The following is a 13,287-nucleotide window of genomic DNA, read 5'->3' as shown; positions in this document are numbered from 1 at the left end:
CTGTCCAGGTTTTTACCTGCACAAGCTCCCCACAGCCTTCCTGCCCTGTTACCATGTGGCTGTACCCACCAAGCCCACCTTTGGATGCCCCAGCTCACCTGGACGTACTGGTGGCTGGGTGCTATTGGTCCTCAACTCCCCGCTCTGGCCAGTGAGGCTCAGGTGAAGGAATTTTTCATCCGTGTGATGTCATATCCCAAGTGGATGGCACACACTCTGGGCTCCAGAAATGTCTGAGTGAATCAGAAACAAAGGACTCAGTGCAGTATCCTTGGCACCTAGAGCCAACACTGTGCAAAAGCACACCACCCCCAGAGCCCTGCCCCAGAGGAGCGACCAGAGTTATGTCTGCAGCCAGGTTCCTCATGTGGGAGAGAAGTGGGACAGGGTTTGGAGGAAGGAGCGGGGGGCAATGGTGAAACCACAACTAGGGAGGATGGATAGAAGAGGCGGCCTGGCAGGCTGTTATCCTGAAGAAGACTCCAGAGGGCCCTGCCCATTCATTCACTCATTCATTCACTCCACCGTTCAACACAGTTTCCAGAGTAGTCTCCCTAACGCCACACTGTGCTAGGGCAAAGAGATGACACCAGTCCATCCCTGCCCTTGGGACCCCCCAAAAGTCCTCTCCACACTGCTGGGCATGGAGTCTAGGCTGGGGCCAGGGAGCCCAGATCAAGTCATCTGGCTAACAGGCTACACGGATTGGGCAGGGGGTCCAGTGATGCCCTTCATTTGGATTAAGCAACCGGTGGATGGCGAGAGAACCACAGAGATGGGGACTGTGAGGAAGGACATGCGTGAGGCAAGAGATCTGTGTGGGACACATGAAATTTGAGGTGCTGCTCACACATCGAGGAGTCTTCCAAGAGAACCAGATAGATGGTCAGGAGACCCACGGAGGGCTCCAGGCCCTGGGACAGAGCCTTGGGGACTGTCGGGATAGAGCTGGCTCTGATGCCCCCGTGCAGCTGAGGGGTCGAGTGTGTGGGGAGGAGAGTTGACAGCAGTCCTGCCCGGGAGGAAGCCCCTCCCCCAGGAGAGCCCAGGCCACTTCCTCCCTCGCCTGGAGCGAGGTGGATAAGGGCCGGCCTCCAGCCTTGAGGCAGCGGGGCCTTCCTGCTCAGCAGTGCAGCATGTGAAGGAAATAACTTTATTAGCTCGTGGATGAAAAACAGGAAACGTATGCTGTGACTCGGGCACCAGCAGAGTTTCACTCACATCTAGTTTCTAGGAAACAGTTATGTGGCCTCAGACTAGTGGGGTTTTCTCAGCCAGGTCTTTCTGGAAACGCCATGCTTTTCTCAGGAAAAACCATGTCCTGTAGGCCCCCCAGACTGAGGGGTAATAGTGAGACGAGACCTCACTTCCCTTCCCAGTCCCTTACCCCTAGAAGGTCTCAAAGATACCTGAGGGTGACAATGGCGGGTTTCCTGAATACCTACTATGTGCTATAGAGTAGAAATAACTTGAATCACAATAGCGAAATGAAGATGGTTAAAGAAAGTAAAAAAAATAGCTGTAAGAAAACAGAAAATTCAAAGGATGAAACAGACAAATATTAACCAAAAAGAAAAAAAATCTGGTGTAGCCAAATGAATATCAGACTAAACAGATTTGAAGACAGAAACACGATGAGAGATCAAGTGGGCCATCAGGAAATAATTAATATTTCAATTAACCAGGAAGATATAAAACTGTTTAATTCATACACACATGAATACACAGCTTTAAAAAAGACATATACAGGGGGAGATCTATCAGAACTTGTTAGATCACATAAAAAAAAATCATCAGAAAGACTTGAATGATCTAATTAGAATCCTATATCCAATAACTGGACAATAAACCCAGTTTTAAAGAACATAGACCACCTTTGCCTACTGATAATGCACTAGGCTATAAAACAAGTACCAAAAAACTACAAAGAATCATATAAACCATGTTCTCTGACTATAGTGTTCAACATTAGAAAAATCTATAAATGAACTGCTTTTAACAACAGATTAAAGGGAAAAATTAGAATTATTTTTAACATCCATTTGCAGTTAAATAAAACTCTTCACAATTAGTAATATAAGCGAATTTTCTAAACCTGATATCTACCAAAAAAATCTATGGGAAGCATTTTACTAAATTTTGAAACAATAAAAGTGCTTCTTTTAAAAATAGGAATAAGATAAAGAAGAGTATTTATTGCCATTTCTATTAAACATTGCACGAGGAGTTCCAGAAAACACAATAAGACAAAAGAGAAATAGAATTAAGGATCGAAAAGGAAGAAACAAAACTGTTATGATTTAATATGACTTTCTACCTAGAAAAGCAAAGTAGTCTAGAGTCAAATTATTAGACTTCAGAGAGTTTAGCAATTTGTCTGATTAAAGTCAACACACAAAAGTCAATTGCACATTTATATACTACCCTTTTTTCCATTTTTTGTTAGAGAATACAGTTTAAAAAGAATATGATTTGTACTAATAAAAATGTGCAATATCTTGGAATAAATCTAACAAAAGATGTACAGGACTATTAATAAAACTTCATTGAAAGATGTTGCTGTTGCTGTTTAGTCACTAAGTCATGTCCTTTTGTGACCCCATGGACTGTAGCCCATCAGGCTCCTCTGCCCATGGAATCCTCCAGGCAACAATACTGGAGTGGGTTGCCATATCCTTCTTCAGGGGATCTTCCCAACCCAGGGATCAAACCCGAGTCTCTGAAGTCTCCTGCTCTGGCAGACAGGTTCTTTACCAAATAAACAGAGATGTATATCACATTAATAAATGGAAAGACTTGCTATCTTGAAGATGTCATTGTTCTCCAAACTGATCTGTAGATTCAGTGCAATCCCAAACAAAATTCCCAGTGACTTTTTTCATTGGGAAAGAATTCAGTTTCCTTGTGATTTCTCCTGTTTCCTCATGATTAATTCATATGGAAAAACAAACTAAGACAGGCTCCCACTGACCAAATATGGGACCATCTGAACTTCATAACAATAATGACAAATATATTGAAATACTTAAAAGTCAGCAAGTTCATAACAATACTTGTTCATATCATAATAGACCTATCATGGTGATCAGTTTGAAATGTATAGAAATGTTGGATCACTATGTTGTGTAACAGGACCTAATGTAGTGTTGTAGGTCAATTATATTTCAAAACTAAACAAACTCTTAGCAAAAGAGATCAGATTTGTGGTAACCGGAAGTGGGAAACTGGGGGAGAAGGAATTGGATGAAGGTAGTCAAAAGGTGCACACTTCCACTTCTAGGATACATAAGTACTAGGGATGAAATGCACAATGCAATAAATGAAATTAACACAACTGTATGTTATATATGAAAGTAGTTAGAGTAAACCTTGAGTTCTCATGGCAAAATTGCCTTCTGTTTCTTTAATTACATGTCTATACGACATGATGGGCACTCACTAAACTTATTATGATATCACTTTATGCTATATGTAAATCAAAACATTACGCTGTACACCTTAAACTTTAGAACAGCTATATATCAATAAAACTGGAAGCAAAAAGTCTTATTAATCAGCTTTGGAGGGTGCTAGAAAATAAACCCATTATTATGAAAGCTAACAAGTAAAGGGAAAGACATTTATCCTGACTTGCTGTTGAAACTACCTCAAAGAAATGAACTCGTGTATTTGATGAAAAGAAAGTCTTTTAATTTTGTTTTTAATGAAGGAATCCTTGCTAATAAGCAAAGAAAGAATAATAAAATTAGAATGTCACCATTTTGCATTTCCTTAGAGAATGCCTGATCACAGGATAGGGGCAGGAACAGTACAAGATGTGCCTGGAATACATAAGTACTAGGGATGAAATATACAATGCAATAAATGAAATTAACACCACTGTATGTTATATATGAAAGTAGTTAGAGTAAATCTTGAGTTCTCATGGCAAAATTGCCTTCTGTTAGGTGGCACAGGATAATCACAGGATAATCACAGGATAGGGGCAGGAAGAGTACAAGATATGCCTGGAAGATCTTGTTGTGCCAGAAATTATGGAAGTATCCAAGAATGACAGGGACTTTTCAAAAGGATACATGACCCAGCTTGAAGGGACTGGTCAAGCTAGGAATAATTTGATCACAAAACTAAATACAGCCCAGCAAATAAAACAGAAAATCATAAGTACACACTGATATAAACAAATGAATAAATTGAAAGCTTGATGAGAAATGAGACATTTTCACAGTTTCACAGTATTTTTCTATGATATCACAAAAGAGGAAGGAGTAACTTCACCGTGGAGAAGACTAGCAGATATCACCTCTACCTTCATCAGTAAAGGGACCGGTCAAAATCACACACCATCTGAAGACGCAATGAGAAAACCACAGGGTCACTTCTGGGCTATTCCTGCTAATGATGCATAATCATGAGGAAATGTCAGACGAATTCCTACTGGTCTAGAAAATCACTCCCCAAATGTCAAAGTCTTAAAAGTCAAAAGTTGAGAAACTTTTCCAGACTGAAGGAGGCTAAAGAGACGTGACATCTAAGTACAGCAAGTGTGTCTGAACTGGATCCTCCAACTATACAAGACACTACTGGGGCAATTAGCCACTTGAAGGAGGTCTGAGGAGTAAATGGTAGCGATGACTCCCTGTTAGCCTCCTGGTGTTGCTGGTTGTATTACAGAGGAGACAGTCTTCGTAGGAAATCGTACAGACTCAGGGGGTGATGGGAAACCAGGTCCACAACTCACGTTCAAAAGGTTCAAGGGAAGGGAAGTTCTTTGTAATGTACTTGCCACTTCTCTGTGTTTGTGCTTGTTTCAAATTAAAAAGAAAAACTTAAGAGACACAATCAAACGCAATGTCTGGACCTTACTTTGGATCCTTATTCAAGCAAATATATATACATAAAGATAAAAAAATATATAAGTGAATATGCATATTATATGTTATATTTTGTATATATGTATATATGTATAATATATGTAAAAAGACAACCAGTAAAATTTGTTACATTGGTATTTGATTATATTAGAAAATCATTCACTTTTAAGGTGTGAAACTGTTTATCTTTTGCAAAGACTTGCTGAAGTATTTACAGGTGAAATTATATGGAGTTTGGTGTCTGTTTCATTAACTTGTGGTTGGGAGTCTAGATGGAGCACAGTTAGCCACGAATCAATAACTGTTGAAGGTGGTCAGGGTTCATTCACTCCACTTTTACTGATGTGTGAAATGTCCTTACTTTCTTTTTAATTTCCAAAGAAAATGTAATAAAAAGCTCATGCAGTAAATATGAGGCAAAGCTGGGTGATGTGCTCATAATGTCTATTATGTTCTTTGCTCTATTTTTTTTTTTTGTGGGAAATTTATTTTTTATCTATCTATTTGTTTATTTATTTATATATATATTTTTTTTCCCATTTATTTTTATTAGTTGGGGGGAGGGGAACACATGTAAATCTTTGCTCTATTTTTACAGTATCTGTCTAATCCCCTTCTTGAAAACACCCTGTGTTGGTGACTGTAATCCCACAGGCGCTGTGATCCACGGTTAGTGGGAGTGTAAATAATGGCTACAATTCTTTGAAGGTAGTTTGTTTAGAGATGTATAATTTTTAAAAATTATTTATTTATATATTTTTGACTGCCTTGGGTCTTAGTTGCGGTGCACAGGCTTATTTGCCCACAAGGCATGTGGGATCCTAGTTTCTCAACCAGGGATCGAACCTGCATCCCCTTCACTGGAAGGCAGATTCTTACCCACTGGACCACCAGGGAAGTCCCTAGAATTTTTTTTTAAATGATCTGTTGAAAGTATCATTGGACCTCAAGAAATTGATTGACTAGATTAGAGTACTTCTCTAAAATCAGATACACTGTGAACATTTTTTCAATGAAGCAGTTCTATTTTTTTTTCTTTGCCCAGCATTCTGATGACTATTTGATTCAGGTCACTGACTGGGCAATCATGATTGCAATAGCCCCAGCCATGGGGTCTTCCTCTTCCAGAGTCAGTGGGTTGTCAGTTTGATTTTTATGACTTGAAAATATATTGAACATATACCTAAGTGAAAAAGTCAAATGGCTGAATAGTGTATGAAGAATGATTTCATCGTAGTGAAGTGAAGTGCAAATAGCTCAGTCATGTCCGACTCTTTGCGACCCCATGCACTACACAGTCCACGGAATTCTCCAGGCCAGAATACTGGAGTGGGTAGCCTTTCCCTTCTCCAGGGATTTCATCATAATGTAGACATAAATACACTGTATGTATATTGCTATCTACACTTAAAAATTTTTATGACTATATCCCAAACTTTTAAACTTTTACTATGCAAATATTTATACAAATTTTAAAGTAAATTGTTCAGATTCAGATTAATAGTGATACTATTATTTTAAGAGAACTTTAATATAAATGGGCAGGGATAAGGATTTTTTAAATGACCTTTAATAAATACCAAAAGCTATAGTGAAGACATTCCAGAAAAAGAAAGTGCAGATGGGGAAGTTTTGCTCTGCCAGATATTAAACAAGGGCATGTTCAGTTGCTCAGTTGTGCCTGACTCTTTGCAACCCCATGGACTGTAGCTGCTAGGCTTTTCTGTTCATGGAATTTCCCAGGCAAGATTACTGGAATGGGTTGCCATTTCCTATTCCAAGGGATCTTCCAGGGATTGAACTCTCATCTCTTGCATCTCCTGCTCTGGCAGGTGGATTCTTTACCAGGGAGCCACCTGGGAATCCCTACCAGATATTAAGACTTACCCTAAAACAACAGTAATTAACACTGTAAGATATTGTTTCAGAGTTAAATATGAGACAGAGACAGTGCTGCAGAGTGAAAAAGAATGCTGAGTGGTTGCTTATCTATATTTTAAAAACTAGTGCCCTACCTCACACCCTCCACAAAAACCAATTCCAGATGAATTAAAGATGCATGTGAAAGGTAGCATTGAAAAATTTTGGAAACACATAGGAGCCTCTCTCATGACCTTGGGATGAAACAAGGATTTTTAGAAGTAGACAACAAAAGCACAGAGCATAAAGGAAAAGATGGATAAATTTGACAACGTTAAAACTAAGACCTTCTATTCTTTAAAAGATACCACAGAGAACATGAAAAGATAAGCCTTTAACTAGAAAACATGTTTGCAAATTTATCGGTAGGCCAATCCTTTCTATTTTTATATCGATATATATGTTCATGACTTCCCAAAACAGCAGTAAGAAGAGACAACCAAATATTCCTATAGAAGGTCCATCTACTCCTTCACATATACACCTTATGATGTGACCCTCACTCCGTTGAAGCAGCCCCCACTGAAGACTCATTCTGACTGGGAGAAGTTTTTCCCTCATGGAGCTGAGACTTGAGCTCTTCTCTCCCACAAGTTCTAGTCTGCCTGCTTCCTAAGGAAGCCAAGGGGGACACCAGGCAGACCTCAGCTATAGGAGTCTGCCAAGGCGGCCATAACAGAGGACCACAAACTAGATGACTTAAAACAACAGAAAGGTATTATCTCACAGTTCTGGAGGATAGAACTATAAAATCTAGGTGCTGGCAGTCATGCTCCCTCCAAAGTCCTCCAGAGGACGATTCTTCCTTGCCTCTTATAGTTTCTGGTAGTCTCAGGCATTCCTTGGTTTAGGGCAGCATATCTCCAATCTCTGCCTTTGTCTTCACATGACAATCTTTCCTCTTCTTATAAGGACACTAGCTATAGTGGACTAGGGCCCACCCTACAACCTTTTCTTAACTTGACTACATCTGCCAAGACCTGATTTCCAAATAAGGTTACACTGGCAGGTATGAGGGTTATATCTTCAACAGATCTTTTGGGGGAACACAATTCAATCCATAACATAACACCAGCCTCATTTCTGTCTTCCTGATTAGGTCTTTGTGTCCCAGGACCTAGGGCTCCCACAGCCAGAGGGAGAAGGGGAGAGCTCTGTACATGAGTGCATCCAGGGCCCATTCAATCCACAGGCCAGCCTCCATGTGGGCCCCACAAGAGTCACCATGATGCAAAGGACAGTCTTAGAGCTGCGTAACATATGATTCAATCCTAGATCTATCATTCGCAGGTCATGAAATCTTGAGATTTCATGCCCATACTGAGCCTCAGTTTCTTCATCTGGAAAATGGGAAGTGATAACATATACCTTGAAGGCCTGTGAGGGTCAACTGAGGTGACTCTGTCTGTGGGTGTTTCTGGCATGTACCAGACACTTGGTTGATGCTCAGTAAATGTTAGTGCTCTCTCCCCCAGGTTCCAAGAGCTCCTCAAGGAGAGAGGAAGCCCCGCCCTAACACCCAGTCACTTGTAAGCCCCTCAAGGGCAGAGTCGTGTCCTAAATAATTCATACTTATACCCCTCAAGAATGGTCTCTGCAGGCGTCCAGTCGTATCATCATGTCTAAGATGAGCGACCCCTGGGAAAGGGCAGTCTGACACCAAGAGAAAGCCAGTCACCACTGGGAAAGTCGTGGGAGTCGCCACACTCATGTCACAAAGCAAAGTCTTGACCCTGAAGAAAGGAGCCAAGAGGACAGAAACCCGTCTTCTCAGTGGGCGGCCAGGCCTGTTCTCGTTCCCTTTCCCCCTCATTGGAGTCTGGCCCCATTGAGATTTGGGAATGTTTATTTTCTTTGGTGGGAAAACAGAGTAGGATAAAATATTTCCTTGCGTCTGGAGAGCTATTTTGAGCCGGGCCAGCCTGGTGATGCTCCTGGTGATGGACGCTGGCTGACCCGGACTGGGCCCCAGCCTTCCGGTCTCTCTCCCTCCCAGGCCCTGGAGTCCTGGCAGCAACATAGCCTGTGGGAGCCTGGGTTCCAACTCCTGCCCAGTGACTCATCCCGGGGGGTCTCGGGGAAGCCTTTGGCGGTCCTTGGACCTTGTCTCCCAAAGGGGAGACTGAGGTCTGTGCTGCCCCCTCCTGGGGATTTTGACAGGGAACTCGGGCTGTGGACATGAACGTGCCATAGAGATACTTAGGATGTAGACGAACAGGACCGCTACACAGCCTGTGCAGTTCAAGATCCCAGGCGGGAAAGGACCTCCTCGGAGGCTCCACGTGTAGCAGTGCCCCCTCCACACATCTCCACTCAGTGGCCGCAGTGTCCTTCTGGAGACCCAGTCTGATCTGGCCCCAAATCTGCCTAATCCTTACCAGCTCCCACTGCTCACAGAGAGAAGTTCCACTCCATCTGTGATCAACAGGCCCCACCAGCGCTGGATGCCCCTCCTCTGCCTGCCCCAGCCTCCTCTTTCTTTGTGCTCTGAACCCAGGCTGGCCTCTATCCACTCCTCAAACTGCTGACAAGTCAGTCAGGAGTTTCACAGGCTTCATTTCTTTTCCATCCTCACCATGACCTTCAGGCAAGTGCCTTCCAGGGCCAAGGGTTGGGAGGAAGAGATGTTTGTGAATATGCCTGCCACACAATAGGACCTTAATAAATGTTGTGTTTCTTCCTTCCTTCTTAACACACACCCTGTTTTTTCTTCTTTTTTAAAAAAAACTCCAATGGCATCACATAAATCTTACTGCAGAAGTTGCTGCTGTTGGGCGGGTGTTGAGGGCAGGAAAGCCCAGGTGGCCCCACGCCAGAGACAAGAACCAGGCCTCGGGACGAGGGCCTCCTGGGAGTCCCTCTAAGGGTTCCCAGCCTTCACCGTGGAGCTGGGAAGCTGTGTAACAAGCTCCTCACATCCTCAACAGAGATGGGGCTCTGGCTCCTATGAAAGGCTGGAGGAGGGTCTTCGTGAGGCAAGTCCCGGCTGGAGGAAGGAACAACTTGAGACTTCTTGCTTCTGAAGGTGAAGCAGGAGTGGATGGAAGGGAGAGCCTCAGAGAAGAGAGGAAGTGGTCCCTGGGTGGAGTTTCAGGAACCTCTGGACAGCCCCAGGGTGGAGGTTTGCTGGGGTGAAGGGATGGAGACATCTCAGAGCCCCAGATACTTAACAAAGGCCAGATCAGAAGCCATTAGGGCTTATTCTTAAAAAGTGGCTTGTTCTTAAAAAGTGGTCCGAGGGCGTTTTTTGGAGAAACCCCCGTACCTTGAGAGTGAACTGGAGGAAGAAGTGAATGAGCAGGCTGAAGTGTAAAAGAAGAAAGATGAGGCAGAGGTCCAAGTAAACTTGTACATCATGGAAGCCACAGAAGCAGAAACAAGGAAAGCCAGAGGCCAGGGACCCTGGTACAAATTGTTCGACTGCATGCCTACCATCTAGAACTTGTCTCAATGGAACATCTATCTGGAACATCTGTGGCCATTCTGATTGCCTCAACCACCTTTGAGAGACCCACCATGCTCATATTAAAGTAGTCCCTTTTGGTCCTTTGCCCTGGACTTGTGATATTATGGACTAGTTCTCTTGTCAGCTGTGGCTGAATGTAACGTGTACAGTAAATCGTTTCTCCTGCTGTCTTAGCTGAAGAAAAAGAAAAGTGGTCCAAGGGCCAGCAGCATCAGCAGACTCTGGAAGTTTGTTAGAAATGTCATCTCTGAGGCCCTGCCCCAGACCTGCTGAATCAGAATCTGCCTATTAACAAGATGACAGCGATTCACCAGCACACGAAAGTCTAAGAAGCGCTCTTGATGGTGATGCCCCCACGTTATAATAAAGAATGGCCTTGAGAGGAGAAATCCCATCCCGGTTTCTCACATTAAGTCAGCGACAGCCTAAGCCTGGAGCCCAGCTCTCCCGGCCTCATCTTGGACCAGCTCTGCTTCATCCCGGTCCCCCATGCAGGAAGTTATCCCTTCTACCCGAGTGCGAGAATAGGGAGAAGAGCTTTGGTTGGGGAAACAGGGGCCTGGAGGCTGAGCCTGGCTCTGTTAACAGCTCCAGGTGTAACCTGCACTCTTCGGGCCTCAGTTTCCCCTGTGGTTCTCTGAGATGGGCTGGAGTAGGTAATAAAATCGGGTGGTATAATCAACCACATTCATTTACTTATAGCTGCCTGGTGAGGCAGGCAGGTCAAGGCATATTCTGGGGCTTCCCTGGTGGCTCAGTGATAACGAATCCGCCTGCTAGTTCAGGAGATAGGGGATTGATCCCTGGTCTGGGAGAACCACACAGGCTGCGGAGCAACAGCCTATGCGCCACAACTACTGAGCCTGTGCTCTGAAGCCCTCCCAGCACAACTATTGAAGCCCATGTGCCCTAGATCTTATGCTCAGCAAAAAGAGAAGCCACAGCAATGAGAAGCCTGCACACCACAACTAGAGAGTAGCCCCTGCTCGCCGCAACTAGAGAAAAGCCTCAGCAGCCATGAAGACCCAGCATGGCCAAAACCAAATAAATAAATAAAATGATTAAAAAAAAAAAAAAAAGAAATATCATCCCTATTCTACAGATGGAGAAACTGAGGCCTGTTAAGCAATGGCTTCTCCAAAGCTGCCAGCCCTGGCTGCTTTATGCTGTTCTGCCCAGCCCAGCGACCCTGAAAGGTGCCCCTTGGGCCCAGCCTTCCTCTCTAATGGTTCTTTCAGCTCCTGTCAGTTATCAGGGGCCCTGGCTCGGCTGACAGCCAGCGTGTCTGCTGCTGATACTCGGATGCCCACATTCCTGGGCTGTGACGGGGAGCGCACCCGGAGTCTGGGCTGGGGGCACCCGGAGGGGCTCCACTTGGCTGCAAGCTCTGGGGCCTGGCTGTCTGGAGAGTGTCAGGATGCAAAGCGCTTTCTCTCCTTCTCACTGAGGAGGCAGGGGGAGATGTCTCTAGAGGCTGATATGACAGGAGCTGGAGCGGGTACAGGTTCAGCTGGGCCCTGAGGCAAGGCCTGGCCCTGCGGACGATGAGGGGGAAGGGGGAGGGGGGAACAGGAAGTGTGAGGGGGCAGGAATGAGCTGGGGTCAGTGGCCGATCAAAGGAGACCCATCTGAGCAGCAAGACAAAGACCTCAGGCTAGAAAGTCAGACCTAGCTGGATTTGTGTCCATGCTCTGACATCTCTTAGTTCTGTGACTAGGGGCAAGGCACCCACCACCTCAGACCCTCAGTTTCTTCATCCTTAAAGCCTTAACACAGCCTTGTACATCCATAGCAAGCAGGCTGTGGAGTCCTTCTGAAGCCAAAGACACTCAGGGTTCAGTGTCAGACTAGCATTGCATTTAAAGCCAGCAGAATAATTCATCCTTCTCTTTTTAAAGAAGTCATTTCAATTTAGACATTATTGAAGTTTAATATAGAGAGCAAACTAGTGTTTACCAGTGGGGAGAGGGAAGCAGAGGGTGTAGGATTAAGAGGTACAACTATTATGTATAAAATAAGCAAATAAACTGGGCTTCCCTGGTGTCTCGGTGGTAAAGAATCCGCCTGCAATGCAGGAGACACAGGAGACCCAAGTTCAATCCCTGGGTCAGGAAGATCCCCTGGAGGAGGGCATGGCAACCCACTCCAGTATACTTGCCTGGAGAATCCCCAGGGGCGGAGAAGCCTGGTGGGCTACAGTCCATAGTGTCGCAAAGAGTGGGCTTCCCCGGTGGCTCAGACAGTAAAGCATCTGCCTGCAATGTGGGAGACCTGGGTTCGATCCCTGGGTCAGGAAGATCCCCTGGAGAAGGAAATGGCAACCCACTCCAGTACTCTTGCCTGGAAAATTCCATGGACAGAGGAGCCTTGCAGTCTGCAGTCCATGGGGTCGCAAAGAGTTGGACACGACTGAGCAACTTCACTTCATTTCAAGGCTTATGTTGCTTTCAAATCTTGACTAAAACTCAACTTTCGAGTCTAACACCCACTGAGTTGATCCCAGTTTGGATTCTAAGGCATCAGTTTCTTCTAGGAAATTTTTCTTTGCTGCTTCTGACACTTCTTGTGCTCATTACTGAGAATGGTTAATGAAAACATCACCAACTTTGAATCATCTTGATATTATCCGCAAGCATGATGCCCTGACAAGCGTCTTCTAAATTTCAAAGTTGCTTCCTTCTTTACTTCTAATTCTTCCTTCAGTTCTGGGATTCTAATTGTATTCTGTGCAAATGTGTCTTTTGTTTACCTTCAAAAGTAACACTGACATATTCTACAGCCACCTTCCTCAGAGCGGCTGCCATCTTAGTGGCGTCTTTGAACAATTCATTCTTTGCTTGATTCTGTTGAAAAGAAAAATGAATCTAAATACACTCCATGTGATGCTCTGAGAATCCACTTTCTCCTCCTGTCACATCTATCCTCTTCTTAGTTTGGCTCCTCTCACCTCAAATGCCCTGAAAAATTTCTCCAACCCCATGCTATTCAGTTCTTTCTCATTTTCCCTCCCCTCAACCCCAGGACTTT

The 13,287-nt window shown here is 44.3% G+C and overlaps 1 pseudogene; it reads right to left on the bottom strand.

Annotated features, from left to right (window-relative positions):
- Positions 1 to 12,679: 12,679 nt before the first annotated feature.
- Positions 12,680 to 13,064, bottom strand: LOC133060837 (prefoldin subunit 4-like; annotated as a pseudogene).
- Positions 13,065 to 13,287: the final 223 nt, after the last annotated feature.

The sequence above is a fragment of the Dama dama genome, chromosome 1 (assembly GCF_033118175.1).
Source record: "Dama dama isolate Ldn47 chromosome 1, ASM3311817v1, whole genome shotgun sequence".
Taxonomy (NCBI): Eukaryota; Metazoa; Chordata; class Mammalia; order Artiodactyla; family Cervidae; genus Dama; species Dama dama.
This window is presented reverse-complemented; position numbering and strand designations above follow the sequence as displayed.